The 16,644-nt window shown below is 33.4% G+C and overlaps 1 protein-coding gene across 8 annotated transcripts in view; it reads right to left on the bottom strand.

The window, feature by feature from the left end:
* LOC108358004 (CUGBP Elav-like family member 2) overlaps positions 1-16,072 on the bottom strand; it is a 364,101-nt gene extending 348,029 nt beyond the window's left edge. For 2 of the 8 annotated variants that reach the window (XM_017609110.1, XM_017609115.1), the window contains exons 1-2: positions 15,057-15,234; positions 12,625-12,995 (exon numbers count right to left, since the gene is read on the bottom strand). The gene's annotated coding sequence lies outside the window, so the exon portion shown is untranslated. Of the gene's footprint in view, positions 1-11,062; positions 11,216-12,624; positions 12,996-15,056; positions 15,235-15,992 lie in introns of those variants that run through there. The other 6 variants (XM_017609111.1, XM_017609116.1, XM_017609113.1 and 3 more) reach the window with 4 other exon arrangements.
* Between the last annotated feature and the right edge of the window lie 572 nt (positions 16,073-16,644).

Raw genomic sequence — 16,644 nt, 5'->3', positions numbered from 1 at the left:
TCAGTTGTTAAACAGATATGATTGCAGTCTTTTATAAATGCCTTAAATTTAGTATTTTCTTCCTCAAACAGATTATCAATATGCGATTTGATTGTATTTCTCGTTGGAATTTTGTAGAGAGGAAAATTATTCTTTAAACATTTTTTGAAGCCCACTCCTTCAACAAAGCGGAAAGGTAAGTTGTCAATAACTACCATCTTCGCTATTGACAAAAATAATTTTGAGTGCTTTTCGTCTCCTTCTATAAAAGTAAAGACTTAGATTTTGCTGAATTATCACCACATGTTTAAGTAAAATTACCTTTGTAATCTGTAACGTTTGACATAACGTCTAACAAACTTGGCTGGCGAGACCCTTGAAATTTAACACCAGAACACATTTTTGACGCAAGTTCTTTACCTCTAGATTCCTTGCTGATAGATGCAGCAGATGACGTAGATGCGCCCTCCTCAATGGAAATTATTTTGTCGCAATTTTTCTAAAATAATTAAAAGCAAGTATTTAGTTGTTTACAAAGTGTATACCAACTTCCTTACCTCGGACTTCGAAATTTCTAAGGCATGCTTTAGCGTCAAATGTTGCATCATATTCGTGGTGTTATTTGATGTATTATTTTATTTTTGCACAATACTTGCATTTTGCCAAACTATTTCCTCGCTTATCAAAATGATTCCATGCAATGCTTTTCGGCGGTGCCATGGTAGAATATTTTAACTCTTTAGTAAACTCCAAATGCGTACGTTAATTTTCACGAATGGTGTCCACTTATAACAGGGTTGTACTTTAATTATTTAGTATATTTGCCATATGGTTCCGTTTACGTTGATATTTTTTTTAGCCTAGCCACACGTAAAGAGAATAATACTTTTTACTGTTGTTTTGAACCGTTTATATTTTTCGATTATCCTAAGCAAAATAAATCCATTAATCGATTACTTGAGATAAGAAAACTAATCGTTGGATTCAATTAAATCGTTGCAACATAATCAATTAATGCAATCAAATGATTAATCGTTGCCATCCCTAGTTATTAATACTATGACAGAGAATACGCAGTATACGTCGCATGCGGATATTCACCTAATTTACGGTGAAGCTTGCTGTAATGCCAGAGCTGCTCAAAGACCCTATGCAGAGCGATACCCAAATCGTCGGCATCCGGGTCGTGAAGTATTCCCCGCACCCATAGAGAAATATCTGAAGGTAAGTAATTTTTACACCTTTCTTGTTTGAAGCTATTCTTCTTTTAACTATCATTTTTAACTTTTTAAGGTCGCATACCTGGAAGGCGTTGTGGTGAGACAGGACATCCTGCAACAGTAGATGTTAAAGTTGTGTTAGAGGAAGTGGAACTAGGTCCATCGACTTCAGGGAGAATGATGGAAAGACGGACTGGAATACCAAAAACTACAGTTCACAAAGCTTTAAAATACCATCCCTACCACATTCAACGTGTTCAGGCTCTACAAGAGAGAGATTACCTGTCGAGGGTTAGATTTTGCAGTGAAATGTTGCGAATGCATGAATCAGACCCCAACTTTTTTAATAAAATAATTTGGAGCGATGAATCATCATGCAAATGTGATGGTTATTTTAATTTACATAACCTTCACAGTTTGCAGATAGACAATCCTCACGAAATGAGATAAGATCGTTCGCAGTACCAGTACAAAATAAATTTATGGTGCCGTATTTTTAATTGTCAGATATTGGGACCTGTCGAACTGCCGCCCACTCTCAACTCCCACAGTAATTTAAAGTTCCTTCAGGAACGGCTTCCAACTCTTTTAGAAGATGTACCCTTAAACCTGCGGCGAAGACTATAGCAGCAAAATGACGGATGCCCTGCTCACTACGGGCGTCGTGAAGTAAGAGCTCATTTAGACGAAACTTATCCTCGCCGATGGATTGGACGATACGGGCCAACCACGTGGCCTGCTCGATCGCCAGACCTGAATCCATTACATTTTTTCTACTGGGGCTGTCTTAAGGACAAAATTTATTCAAAAATAATTCAAAACGAAGAGCATTTGCCGGAACAAATAAATGGAGCTGCTGCTGAGATAGCCCAATTGAGTTTAAGATCTCTATAAGTGTATTTTCTTAAAAGGTGCCGAGGTTGTATTATTTATTTATTTATTTTATTATTTATTTATTTGTTTATGAAGTCTATCAACAGGATGTTCTTACAGAGTACACATATTAGAAAAAATTACATATTATAAAATATTATTACAGATTACTTAAGTAAGATTCAAGCCGATTTCGGAAAATACCCTCTGGCATAGAGAGATCAAGGTCTAGAAAACTAGAAATCGTATTGATTTCTTGCAAAGTTCTATTTAAAGGAGCATTTCGGCTGTAAAGAGTTTTGCTAATAGCGACTCTAAACAAATCAGTATGCCGCAAAATTCTGCTAGGAACATTGAAATTAGAGTAGAAGGTCGCCAATTCGAACATATTTTATCAATAAATGAATAAATTTTTCGGTAAACAACTCATGTATGTTTTATTTCACGTGAACCCATCCTTTACAAAAAATATTGATAGATATAGCCCTTTTTATTGACTCTAGTCCGAATCCCGGTAAGTAACATAAAATAATGTCAGGAGCATGTATTTAATAATGTACCTTTGTACTATTTAGCATGTCATTGGTCAGTAATAAGAGCTACTTAATGTAGAGTTATAGCTCGGTACATTTTCTTTTCACTAGAGATAGTCAAAGTTGGGGAACAAAATATCAAAAAGTTAAAATTCCCAATATAGTCGTAATTTTATAACGGTTCCTTAATATATTTTTACTACATTGCATTTGAATAGGGAGAAGCAACTATCTGGAAGTATTTTACATAAAAAATTTACTAAGTATAGCCTTGTTTGTAGATGCAGTTAAAGAAAATACATGAAAAGGCCCGATTTTTTTTAATTCAAAAAAATTTAAATATTTCAAGAACGACGACACTTTTACCTGAAAAATGTTTGCTTATCAGGGAGCTGACCCCCCCCCCCCCCCCCCCCCCCCCCCCCCCCCCCCCCCCCCCCCCCCCCNGACACCCTGTATACAATTAAGTATCTACTAATGCATATGTCGGAGATTAAGTAAAAGACTGTCACAACTCTAAAGCGGCATATTTGAAATAATCCCTGTAGTCAAATGTACTAGTTGTAAACTACCTCACAACTAGTATGAACCGCATGCCCAACTAGTCAGCCAACTAACTTTTTTCCATACAATCAACTGGTATTTTTAGCATGGGGATGTCCTACGAGATGGCAATTGTCAGATTTCGGTCAGAAATATACCAGTCTCATACTAGTTTAAAATAGGCAGAAAAATGCTAGTCCAATTATGGACCAAAACCACTACTTTGGCAGTCAAAAAATGAAATGAATTCATGAATATACAATAAAAAACTTTTGATTAAGTGTACTTTAATATATTACACAATTTTATTTAGCGGCCTTAGATTTGCCAATAATTAGTGTTAAATTTTTTGAGTATTAATTAAAAGCAAAAATAAATACATAAATATTCCAGACTTTCGAACATAAATATAAATGCATTTTTCATTAAATGTTATTAAAAGTAAAAGGTTTCAGGTACAATAAATACTATATTTTTATCTTTTTTAATAATATTGCATACGCAAAAGAAAACATTTTAGTTAAAAATAAAATTAATACTTCTAGTTCATTTTTGAGTGAACTAAAATAGAAATTAAAGAGTTAATTAAAATAAAATAAATTCATTAACTTTGCACATTTTAGTATATTCGTTTTAAAAATTTATAAAGGTAATAATTAATGTTTATATTTGAGATTTGGATAAGAATAAAATAAATAAATAGTTCATAATTTTTATCCATTGTTCGGCTTGTTGATTGATAATAGAAATTAACAAATAATTATGTTAATCGTGTAATTAAAAAAATTCAAAAATTATTGAAAATAATCAAAAATAACAAAATAATAATGCAATTAAAATTAATGATTTAATTAACATTTTTTTTTTATTTACAATTACGATTTACGATTTATTGGTTTACAAAATATACCCAAATAAAAGTTATAATATTTTGTATACTTTATTGTATTAAACTGTCGAAGTCAAATAAAACATGGCATGACTAAATCGTTTTGTACTTGTCACAAGTCTGATCATTTTCGAACTAGTTCGGTTTCTGTCAGGAAATTCTAGTTGTAAACTAGAATTTTTCGTGACTAGTTTGGGGTTTCACTGCAAGGATGCTACAGAATTACTGCTTCATATTAGGTCTGTTCGATAACATAAAGCGCAAGAAAGTGCATGCGTTTAGTGCCGGACAAAAATCGGGCACAAATCTTGTGTAATTTCCCTGTGCGAAGCGAGTATGCAACTACGTATTTATGCACACTTGTAAATACATACTCAGGGTATTCATCTAAACGCGTAAATGGCTCGTAACTGCGTATACATCGTAAATAAACCGGTTTCCATACAAAATTAAGTAAGTTTACGAGGTTTACATTGTTACGAGGCATTTACGCGTTTAGATGTATTGCCCTAGTATGTATGTGCATTCGTCTGTTAACAGTAGAAATCTTATGCATACGACTTCGATTTTGGTGGCATGAAATTGCTGCTGTGTGTGCATGCCAGTATAAATGTACTTTCATTTCCATTTAACACGTGTGGTTTCTCAGAGAGTCAAACTTTCTGAAACGGGCCACTAAAAATTAAGTAGTACAATTTCAAATATGTTTTGGCAGATATTCCAAGGTCTATATGTGAAAATGAATGTCTTAAAATATTTTTTGAAAATTTAAATTTTTCAAAAATGTATTCATAAATGAATTTTTGACCTTGTTTTCATCAATTTTATATATTAATTGCTATATTTCCGTCAATATTGAATGAAAAATAACCAAATTTTAATGGTGCATTCAGAAGAAGTAGCAGAATCGAACAAAATACTCATATTGGAAAAATTTAATTTTTTAATATTATTAAATAACAATAAATCTCCCAATAAACAATTGACAATTTAACTGACTTCTCCTTGTGTTAAGCAAAAAAAAATTTACGATCTTATTCTATAAAGTATGCACTAAAAATTCGTGCAAAAATATTTTAGTGCACTCTATCCCATAAAAAAGTACGAATGTTTAAACATTACCGTGGATACGCGAACCCACTACCAACGTTGGAACGCAGCGCCGATAAACCCTGTGCCCGTCGTTCCATGCATACGTTTTAAAAAGCATATAGGTATATTATTATTACATATGTTTATAATTCTTACGATTAATTCTTTATATTAATAATTATTGAAATCTCAGTGACTAAATTTATTTTCGAAATCATGAGGCTCCTAGATTCTGGGAATCTTGAGTACAGACTAGAGGTGTGCATTAATGATTTGAAATGCTGTTTATAAAATAATAGTTGATACTAGTATCACGGCGTACTAACACAAAATGACTAACATGGAATACACTGCTGGCATTCGCTATACACTTAACTGTTTTACTGTCGCGTTACTTTACTCTCCTTAGTGTAAATCAGTATTTGCAGTAAGGAAACAAATACTGCCATTGCAGTAATAATAGTTAGTAGCGACACTACAGTGTTTGTTTTAATGGCGAGCAAGCATTGATTTTCACTTCATTTACTGTCAAGTGAATTTGATTCATTACCGCATTTCTGATATTGTACACCTCTAGTACAGACGAAGCGTCCGTTAGCTAATGAGAATCGCGTATATCAGTGTCACTGCACACGGAAAAGGAGCTTGCGATGGCATTGGTGGCTGCGTTAAAAAATACCGCGCTAGTCTGCAGGACAAAACTTTTCTTTCTACACAAAAATTGTTTTCAAGAAAGTTGATTTTGATTTTTGTACTTTAGCTGAATATAAAAAACATGAGAAGGTGTTGGAGAAACGTTTTCCTACAGCCAAAACTATCAAGGGAACACGCCAGTTTCATTGCTACAAACTTTCTGCTTCAAATTGTTTAGAATGTAAGATTTTTTCAAACCACTCAGAATATGTAATTGTAAAAATATAAAAAAATCACCGTTGTAATTAAATAACCAAATTAGTAAACGTACTTAATTAAACATGTTCCATTCATAAAGTACCAATCCTTCATAAGATAATTGTGTTGATAAAAAGATAAGCATGCAACGACGAACGGGCCAAGGTTTATCGGAGCTGCGTTCCAACGTCGGTAGTGGTTTCGCGTATCCACAGTAATGTTTAAACATTCGTACTTTTTACAACGCTTTTATCAACTTGCAATGTTGTGTGTCCGACACCTTTGCTTTGAAAAGTTCCTATAAAAAAGCATAGTGCATAGGGCGACATCTGTAGTAGGTAGGTAGGCGAGGTAGATATGGTAAGATTGAAAAAAAATTTCCATCGATAACTTAAATTTGTGACACACAATGGCTAGATTCGTCGCCGAGTGCATTCTTTCATATATTTATGTATGTGCCAGTTTTACCGTATTATATTTTTTTCTGCTCGTTTATTCCATGGGGTCTTCATGCTTTATTTAAATTTAAAAAATTAAAATTACTATAATGTTTTAAAAATCTGAAAATTCACTGCGGGAAATTTTTTTATTCTCTTTTTGTCTTCGCCTTCTCCTTTTTGCCTTTATAAGCTTTGAAACAAGGTTTTGAACGAACCAAGTAGGCAAGTTTTGAAAGAATAGATTCGATACTAAATTTTATTAAAACAAAATGTTGAAATCAGCTTCATATAGAAACAGTGTCATCGTTAATTAAGAAAGAGATGTTCTTAAATATCATAACTTCACGACACTCACATATTGACTAGATTTGACTATTTATTTTATTATATTTTAATTTGAATTATTTGTTTATAAAAATATGGTTTATTCCTTAACAAACACTAAATGAAAATAAGTTTAATCTTTAAACAACATTCAAAAAAATCGGCAAACTTTCTTAAAAATTTCGAACTTTCTATTTCAATTTTATCTCTTAATATTTTGCAGTTTTTTAGCTCATTCAATTTTAGTCTAATAAAGTGCAAATTTAAAGTAGCTGTGATTTACAGTTGATGTATGGCATATTTTTGACGAAGTCGGTAATTTTCTTCCATATTACCTAAGTATGTTCGACGATTTTTTTAATGAAGAAAATGAGCAACGCCTTCATCAAAAAAAAAAAGTATACTAAAAATCAACAATAAGTCACAGCTATGTATTTTGCATGCATGTATATGAGCAAATTAAAAAGTCGATACAATTTACAGTCGAAAAGTACAGTTTTTGTATAGATTATAGATTATTTCCCAACACTGTGGGAAACTAAGCAACATGGCCTAGTGTATGTCGCAAATATTCAAATACATAATCTACCAACCGATAATTTTATATATTCATTAAAAGATAATTTGTCATCAGTCTGAAATAAGAAAATTATAAATCGGAAGGGTAAAATAGTATTGTGTTATTAATTCAAAAATAAAAAGTTTCATTTCACTGACGAAGGAGGATCTATCCCCCCAAATACCCCCCCGCCCCTGGCTACGCCACTGATGTATACTTTATAGAATAAGATCGTAAATTTTTTTATTGTTTAACACAAGGAGAAGTCTGTTAAATTGTCAATTGTTTATTGGGAAATTTATTATTATTTAATACTATTAAAAAATTAAATTTTTCCAGTATGAAAATTTTTTTCGATTCTGCTACTTTTCTGAATGCACCATTAAAATTTGGTTCTTTTTCATTCAATATTTACGGAAATATTGCAATTAATATATAAAACTAGCGGTACCCCGGTGTGCTTCTCTACGCCATATATTGAAAAATTAATGAAAAATCCTGCACGCCGTACTTCCTTTGGTTGGGAGTGCTCCTCAACATTTTGCGATCTTCTTTGCGATAACATCATGTTCGCAAGACGCGTATGTCGGCCTATATTTGAACGACAGGATCGTGGCATTTTATTCAATAGCGAACGAAAAACTCAATGCATAGGAACGAATTCGATAAATCGTATGGTAAACGCACTTTTTTTAAAATAATCAAATGAAATTCACAATCGACAGTAAAAGAGCACTTGAAAAAACTTCATTCGAAGCCAAAGAACACAACACAGCCACAATTTCCCACAATGGTTTTGTTCACTATAAATCAATGAGGAGAAATACCTGCATGGAAAATTTCCAGTGTACTCAAACTTTTCGTACGAAACGCTGTAACAAATTTGTGCAAAAATATTGAAATTGACAAAAAAAATAAAATGAAATATGAATTAAGAACTATATTAAACACACGTGTTGATTCTCCAAAGTCCAAGATAGAAAGACCGAATATCAATGTANGCCCTCTTTTCCAATACCGCCCGAATAACCCCGAATAAACTATATAAATTTCGTTGAATTCGGTGAAGCCGTTCTCAAGTTATAAGCTAACTCACTAATTTTTATATATAAAATAGAGGCGCCACGCCCCCTTTTCCGAATTCAAGCAAACTTCACGTAAACCATCTGCATGATAGCCCGAATATGCCGCATAAATTTGGTTGAATTCGGTGAAGCCGTTCTCAAGTTATATGATCACACCAAAAACGTTCACTTATTTTTATATTTTAGTTAGTATGGGTGGTGCCACGCCCCTTTTTCCGAATTCGAGCAAACTTCGCATAACCATCTGCATGATAGGTCGAATATGCCACATAAATTTGGTTGAATTCGGTGAAGCCGTTCTCAAGTTATGAGGTCACACCAAAAACGTGCACTTATTTTTATATATAAGATTTATGAAAACAAGGTCAAAAATTCATTTATGAATAAATTTTTGAAAAATTGAAATTTTCAAAAAATATTTTAAGACATTCATTTTCACATATAGATCTTTGAATATCTGCCAAAACATATTTGAAATTCTATTATTTAATTTTTAGTGGCCCGTTTCAGAAAATTTGACTCAGAGCGTATGTGTCCTCTAACTAGATATGGGCACGGGACTAAGTTTATAATCCCGATCCCGCCCATCTCGAAATTCGATTTTTAAGTCCCGAACCCGCCCATCCCGACGTTTTTCAGAATTGTACCGCGAGTCTCGTGGGTCCCGATATCTATCTCTAAAGCAGGCTACAAACGGACAACGAATTGAAACGATCGGTTGAGATGAGTGTGGCGAGGTTTGCAAACCGATCGAAGGTTGACAAAAATGTTCATGTCTTTCAAATTATTTAAAAAAAATTAAAATAATAATGAAAGATCTGGCATATATCAAACATCGTTTTTAAGGAAGGTTTTCTGAATTTGCGGGGGTAGCGGTTTTATCGGGAGTGTCCGGAAAGGATTTTGGTCCCGTCCCGCCCGCCATATTTTTACAGATCTTCCCGATACCGCCCATCCCGGCCAATTTTAAATCAGTACCGTGGGTCCCGCGGGTCCCTATATCCCGCGCCCATTTCTAACTCTAACCATACACTTGTACTACTGTTGTATGCATATGGCTGTATTAATGTTTCAAACATGCAAAAGCCCTAGTATGCAGGCATACAAAAATACACATAATTAGTGCTTGCACATGTAGTAATTCTGCATTAATGGAATAGTGTTAAAGCATTCTAACACGATATACATATATTTCCATATGTAAATTCTACTTTTCTGATACATTTTTATTTATGGCACATACGAGTATAAACAAAAATCCATATCATGTAAAAGCTCTGTTAGTGCCGAAAATATTATCGCACAACACGTCCGTTCGCTAAAACTTTTGCACTACACTGAAAATATTACAAACTAGGGATGCAACAAAACATCGATGCATCGGAAACATCGATGTTTGCTATTCGATGCATCGAATAAAACCGATGTTTTGGACTTTCCGATATACATCGATATATCGATGTATTTTTTTTCGATGCATCGAATTTTGCGTGCAATGTACTCTACATTATTTGTATGCTTCCAAGCTCTTCGCTCTAGTACTCAAGTAGCACACTGGTGTATAACTTGGTGTAAATTTGTGAGTTTTGGTAGAATTAATCACTAACTAACCACTATGCTACTTGAGTAACTGTTCTAAATGTGAATTTTTCAGAATGTATGTACATTCTATTAATATTATCCAAAATGTATGAGTTATTTGTACTAATAAATTGCTACTTTATTAGTAGAGACGTTTAGTGCCAAAATACCATATACAATATGATATTAATTGATATGATATTGACACTCTAAAATTCTTTTGAAATTTGGACAGATTTTAAAGAGCAATTTCCAAAATTTTTACACATAGCTTATCAACATAGTGAAATAATATAAATTGTGCTAGCAAGTTTGAGTTTGTCATTTTGGCTTTTGCCAATTCTGGTCCATCAGTTACATATGTATGTGTGCTTTTGAACAAGCGACTGTTTAAATAAAAAAACTTCATCATTTCTTACTCAAAAGGGTTAACATGAAAGTCAAATAAAAGAAAAAGTTATGATAAGAAATTGCCAAATAAGTGCACCGAAATAGAATGCCAGTGAACCGCTTTATATTACTTCAATATGCTTATAAACATTTAACAACTGTCGCCACTTCAGCACCTTCCGAAAACTTTTTTCAAAGACTTCTTAAAAGAACAGAAAAAACTTGAATTTTTAACTATTTAAATCACTAAATACATTTCTTGTTGTTTTATTTTCCTGCTGTATATTTTTAATTAAAAGAAACATTCGATGCATCGAAAATAGCGATGTTTTTATACGATAATCGATATGGATCGATGCTATATTTCGATGCATCAAATCGAAAAAAACATCGATGTAGGTATTTTTTTGATTTGCATCCCTATTACAAACATTTTGCGATGCTGTATAGTAGACAAATTTATAGAGAAATGTACTTAAAGCAACAACAAAGTACGTTCGCTTAAAGTTCGCCAGAATTTGACTTTATTTCTGGAAATTCATGACCGCTCATGAATCGTTCACACTTTTTCACTCATACAGCATGCACACTTCACAAATGCATGCAACCGATTTCTACTGGGTTCCTTTGCAAATATCGCGCACTACATACATATGCACATACATATATGCCTGTTGTTTTGATTTACCGATGCCGCGTCTTCAGAAGTAATATAAAATTTCTCTAATTGTGTTCGATAACGAAAAATACTGATGCATAGCCGCTAACCGAGTTGTATGCCACGATTATCACCAGCGCACTAAAACACTTTTATAAATTATTTCGCCATTCTACATTACGCGCTTAAGCCCTAGACTGTATTTCGATAAGTTGTGAGCAACAGGTAATAAATACACATGTACATATACATATATATATGTATATGCATGTCATACATAAATATTTAACAGATACGCGCAAATTGCATATTGTATCTAATGGATATGACACATATTTAGCACCGCCACTAATACGCCTTACGATTTTGTAAATAATTTGATGAGTGTGTATAGTTTCTATGTTCACAAACGTATGCACATACGTATAAATATGTACATATGTAAATAGATATCTACATGTGTACAGCAAACATGCGCTAAGTACTCCCCGGTATTTTTTCGTACATATGTACCTATGTATTTTCGTACATACATGCATACAATATCCACAATATTTACTCCATAATGTAAAATTAGTTTTGTTACTGCGACGATTTTCAATTACTGTTGCCGGTGCGAAATATATTGCTATTGACGTTAGTGGCAGCGTTGCCGTTTTCACTCTGATCGGAGTGTTTCACTCACGGTTGCCAACCTTTGCTTTCTTGAAACCGGGACACGCAATGTTAGGAAAGAGGGTAGGTAATATAACATATTAAACGACATAAATTTTGAAAATTTTTTATTTAGAACCACAAAACAATATAAAATTTCATAGAAACATAAACATGTTCTCAGAACCACAAAACAATATAAAATTTCATGGATGCATAAAAATTTTCATAAAACGATACTTCAATGTTACTTTTATATAACTTAAAAAGTAAATTAAAATTTAAATAAAAATTACACCAAATTATAAATTTCTATATATCGGCACCTGGTAGAAGATCGACCTGTCTCGGCAGCCAGTTCGAAAACGCCTTATCTCAGAAACCGCCCTACTTCATAATTTAAATGAAGAACGCCCTATTTCAGAATTTTATTGAAAAGTGCCCTACCTCAGAATTTGGTTGAAAGAACGCCCTATCTCAGAATTGAAAATGTGAAAATGTGCCGAGATAGGGCGTTTTTGAACCGAATTCTGAGATACGGCGTTCTTCAATCAAATTTTGAGAAAGGGCGTTCTCCAACTAAATTCTGAGATAGGGCGTTCTTGAAAAGATAGGTCGATCTTCCACTCAGGCATGGGCGTAGCCAGGTAGGGGCAGGGGGGTGCTCGACCACCCCCCCCCCCCCCCCCCCNTGAAATGCCAGCTTAATAGGGTCGAGCCCCCCCCTCAATTTCATTCTGGCTACGCCGATGCACTCAGGTATCGATATGTATGTAAATATGTACAGTGCAACACTAAATTATTGGCGCAGAGAACTTTTCACACGACTTTTAATAAAAATATAGATAATCTTACAACAAAAAACATAAAAAAATATGTCTAGACTATGTGCAAAACTCAGGAAATTACTTACACGTTGTCATTGTAGTTTGAAGTTGGTAAAAATTGCGTCTTCCTCAAGCAGCCACGGCTTAAATTCTTTGTTTAAAATTCATTCGTCCATAAAATAGCAATCGCGTTTTTGACTCTTTCCTGCAATTCACTCATTTTAGCCGGGACAAAATTACAGATATTTTTTACATCTCCACTCAAGAATTTACACATTCAAAGGGAAACAATTAACTTTTTAAAATCATCAGCGGATTCAACGGCGTTGGCACAAATTGTTAGCAAACAGCTGTATGCATAGCACTACCGCATTGCATTTTTAGTTATTAATGAAACAGTCTGCCGGAAATCGCAATAGAAACCAAAATACGGCATATAGTACATATCTTAAAAGTTCTAAATATTTTTACAAGGAGATGTTTTAATTTTTTTTCTTGCGAAAAACCTGGACATTTTGCGTCCCGGCATGTGTCGTACCGGGATCGGGACATAGCTCTTAAATTCGGGACAGTCCCGCCGAAAGCGGGACGGTTGGCAACAGTGGATTCACTCCTTTTTTAAGCCGAACATTACGTCACTGCCTCTTTTGCAAAAGCACTACCATTTTAACCCTAGAATACTAACGTTCGCCTGTGAGGCGGAACGAATTCGGTTTCCGCGCGATATTTCAGGAACGCTTTTAATAATCAAAGTAAACGTTCGCGCCAACTCAGCTTAGCGCTGTACGAGGCTGTTAGCAAACGCACATTGTACAGTGGCCTTGCGCGGTTAAGTTCCACGCCCTCTTGACGCCTGACAGGCGAACTTTAGTAGTAAAGGTAATTTTGTTTGCTGTATTTTTTTCAGAAATATCGTTGAATGGAACCGATAGTGAATTTCAGTGAATGCGCCCTATGAATAAAAACTAAGCAGTTGCTTTTTCTTAAGATTTCAAACCTTTTACTTGATTTATTCAAATAACTTTACGTAAAGGATCTTAGTTTTTATTCATAAGGCCCAATGTGATACAAAAAAGTCGATTTCATTTTTAAGTACAGGTCATAATAGAAAAGATAAACAACTAATTCCTTTTAAGTGTGAAAGTAAATACGAATACCTTTAAGATAATTTATGGATTGTTTGAGTGCGTTCGCTTTTAAATGTTTTTTTTTTTTTTAATTTTTTAAAATGACCCCTTTCAAAAAGATTATAAAATATGTGTTATTTTCAATACGAATTATTTTTATTAATATTAAAAAAATTATTAAATTATTTTATTTTTTTACTTTAAAAACATATGAAATATGTTTAAGCCCATTTTTTAAACAAATTAAGGTTTTAGAAAGACAGAATTTGTCCTTTTTTTCAAAGCAGCCTCACAGGCGAACGTTAGTATTAAAGGAATAAAAAATAAGGTTAGTATTCTAGGGTTAAGATTCTCAGAATCAAATATTTACTATGAATGAAAATTAATTGAGGGATTCACAACAGTATCGTAAGTGTCGTATTTTTGTATGTCGCAAACTTTAAAAGCTTAAATAAATGTTTATAGAACTTGAAACCACAGTTAACTGTTCTTTAACACTGCGAGAATGCATAAAATGACTTTGATGGTACTTTTCGAACCCCCTAACAATACGACACTTACGACACCGTTGTGAATACCCCAAATATATACCTGCTAGGTTTATATCAGAGACCCAATATAATTATGGATTGTCCTAATATTTGGGTTCACAAAAGTCCCATATAACTACTATGATAAGACGAAAATAATTTCCATCTTAAAATAGTAACCCCGCGAGACCAAAAATAAAAAAACTCCCAGATAATTATTAGGAGAAGATTAAAAAGCTTTTAGTCTAACGATTTTCGTCTCAGGAGACGAAAACAAATTGACTTTGTTCAGTTATAATTATACAGTAATATTTAATTTTATTTATTATAGCTAATCGTTATGGTCTCTAGTTTATACGTAAGCTATTTGCAAAAAAAAATAATAATTTGGAAATACCTAACTCACTGTTGATAAAATTGTGAAAATTTGTATTCAATGTTTCCTGATCATAAAAAGGCAATGATATCATCATCGAAAAAGAAAAAAAAACTTTTTTCTATATAAAATAAATTTTGTTCATACTTTGTAGAGACTGTGTAGAAACGCCTGCAAAAAAATTTAAAAAATCAACACGAGCCACTTAAAATTTACACATTATTATAGCAAAATTGAATGGGTTATGAAACTGCATAATGATAGAAAGTTTTGATGAATAGTTGAACTTTCCTTAATTGTGTATAAATATAAAACTTTGATTTTTATAGTTTCTTTATAACATAAACCACATTTCTTAAAAAAAATTACAAAAAAATTTTAGCTTGCAAAACATTGTTAATATTTAAAAACAACAGGTATGTAGATATATGTACACAGGCAAGTATATGTTTATAACACAAATGAGTTTGGCCAACGACTGTTACTTTGACACTGCGAAAAAACCCAAAAACACTCCACACTTTTGGTTCTTTTCACTCCGCTCGAGAATTAGAAAACGGCAACGCTGGTTAGCGAAGGCAGCGGAGAAATGCCGGTGCAGTGATCGGACTTTTACCACATTGTGGTAGATCTGCCACTTTTTTGAGCATCTACCACTCAAGGTCTGAAATCTACCACATATTTGCGTTTTTAATTATTTATATTTTTGCTCGACATAATTTTCTTAATTTTAAGAGCAAAAATTGTTCAACACTAAACACTATATGGTAACAAGAATGATATAATACCAGATTCCGCTTTCCCGTCGACGATGAAATTTCTCAAGTAAAAGTAAGCAAAGCCGAATGGGAGGATAAAATAAACCTTGAAATAGTAAATTTTCTCAGTAATAAATTTTTCGACAGGAAACGTGGTTTTATTGTGTTAAATTGCAAAATATATGATTTATACAAAGAATTAATAGCGAAAATGTTAAAAAACGGCGATTTTTGTGAAGGTATTATCAAATTTCAGTGCATCTAAAATTTCTAAGGCGTTGTTTACTTTTACTTGAGAATTGTCAAAATCGGCAAATCCCTTTGTAGCGGTTTCTGGAACGTGCCGTATTTGTTCGCTACTTCGTGATGTGATAAAAAGAAAAGTTGGCAACACTCCGCAAGGTTGCAGAAGTCTCTTAAAATATGTTCGAAAAATATCTTGATATGAAAGGAACTGCCAAAATTGCCAAAACTCAACGCAATTTTTAGCAACTTCAATCTTGCACTTTATTATACTATTGAATTTGTTTTAGAGTATAATTAAAAAGTTTGCAATTTCGGTGAAACCTTGCAGAATTTTTTTAATTTTTGTACAAAGTTTGATCCAAACCCAGAGATCTCCACATTTTTTGAAATATACCAAATTTTTTTTTCAGATTCTACCACACAGAATTTTTTGAAGTCCGATCACTGTGCCGTTTGCGTGTTTGCTGTTAAAGCGCTTCACTTGCTTTGCTTTAAGCGCCGACGAATGACAAACTGACGTGACGTTGTGCAGGCCTTACCCATTTCAATGAAACCTATACGACCGTTTCTATACAAATAAATATACATTCATACATATGTATATACAAGTGTGCGCCTATTTATACACATGCAAATACATTGGTATGTGTATGTACCTAAAAACATCCGCTCATCCATCCATACATTGATCGAATACGAATGACTCGCGTATCGTTTTGCTAAACATATCACTTGCTTTTCTTCAAATAGTTCGTTTCTATAACCAAGTGCACTTTTGCCCAAGGGTATAGATATAACAGTGGCGGGCATTTTTGGCTTTCCTATTTTCGCGACAATAGGCTGCCTTCGCTGCCATCACACTATACTCAAGGTTGCCGCGAACTTATAGAAAACCTAAAGGCCATTTTTTTCTTTGCAAAAGCAATGTATCTTACATTCAACACATTCGACACTTAAATATCCCTTAGAACCTAAGTTCGACCGTTACGTGGAACATCCAAAAATCTATACTATAATAAAACTGTAGTTTGTTTGATTGTCTGTTTGAGCTCACTAATCTCTGGGACTA

The sequence above is a fragment of the Rhagoletis zephyria genome, unplaced genomic scaffold (genome assembly GCF_001687245.7).
Source record: "Rhagoletis zephyria isolate East Lansing unplaced genomic scaffold, Rhagoletis_zephyria_1.1 Rzeph_scaffold_00191, whole genome shotgun sequence".
Taxonomy (NCBI): Eukaryota; Metazoa; Arthropoda; class Insecta; order Diptera; family Tephritidae; genus Rhagoletis; species Rhagoletis zephyria.
Note: the sequence above shows the minus strand (reverse complement) of the source record. Positions and strands in the feature narration are given on the sequence as shown.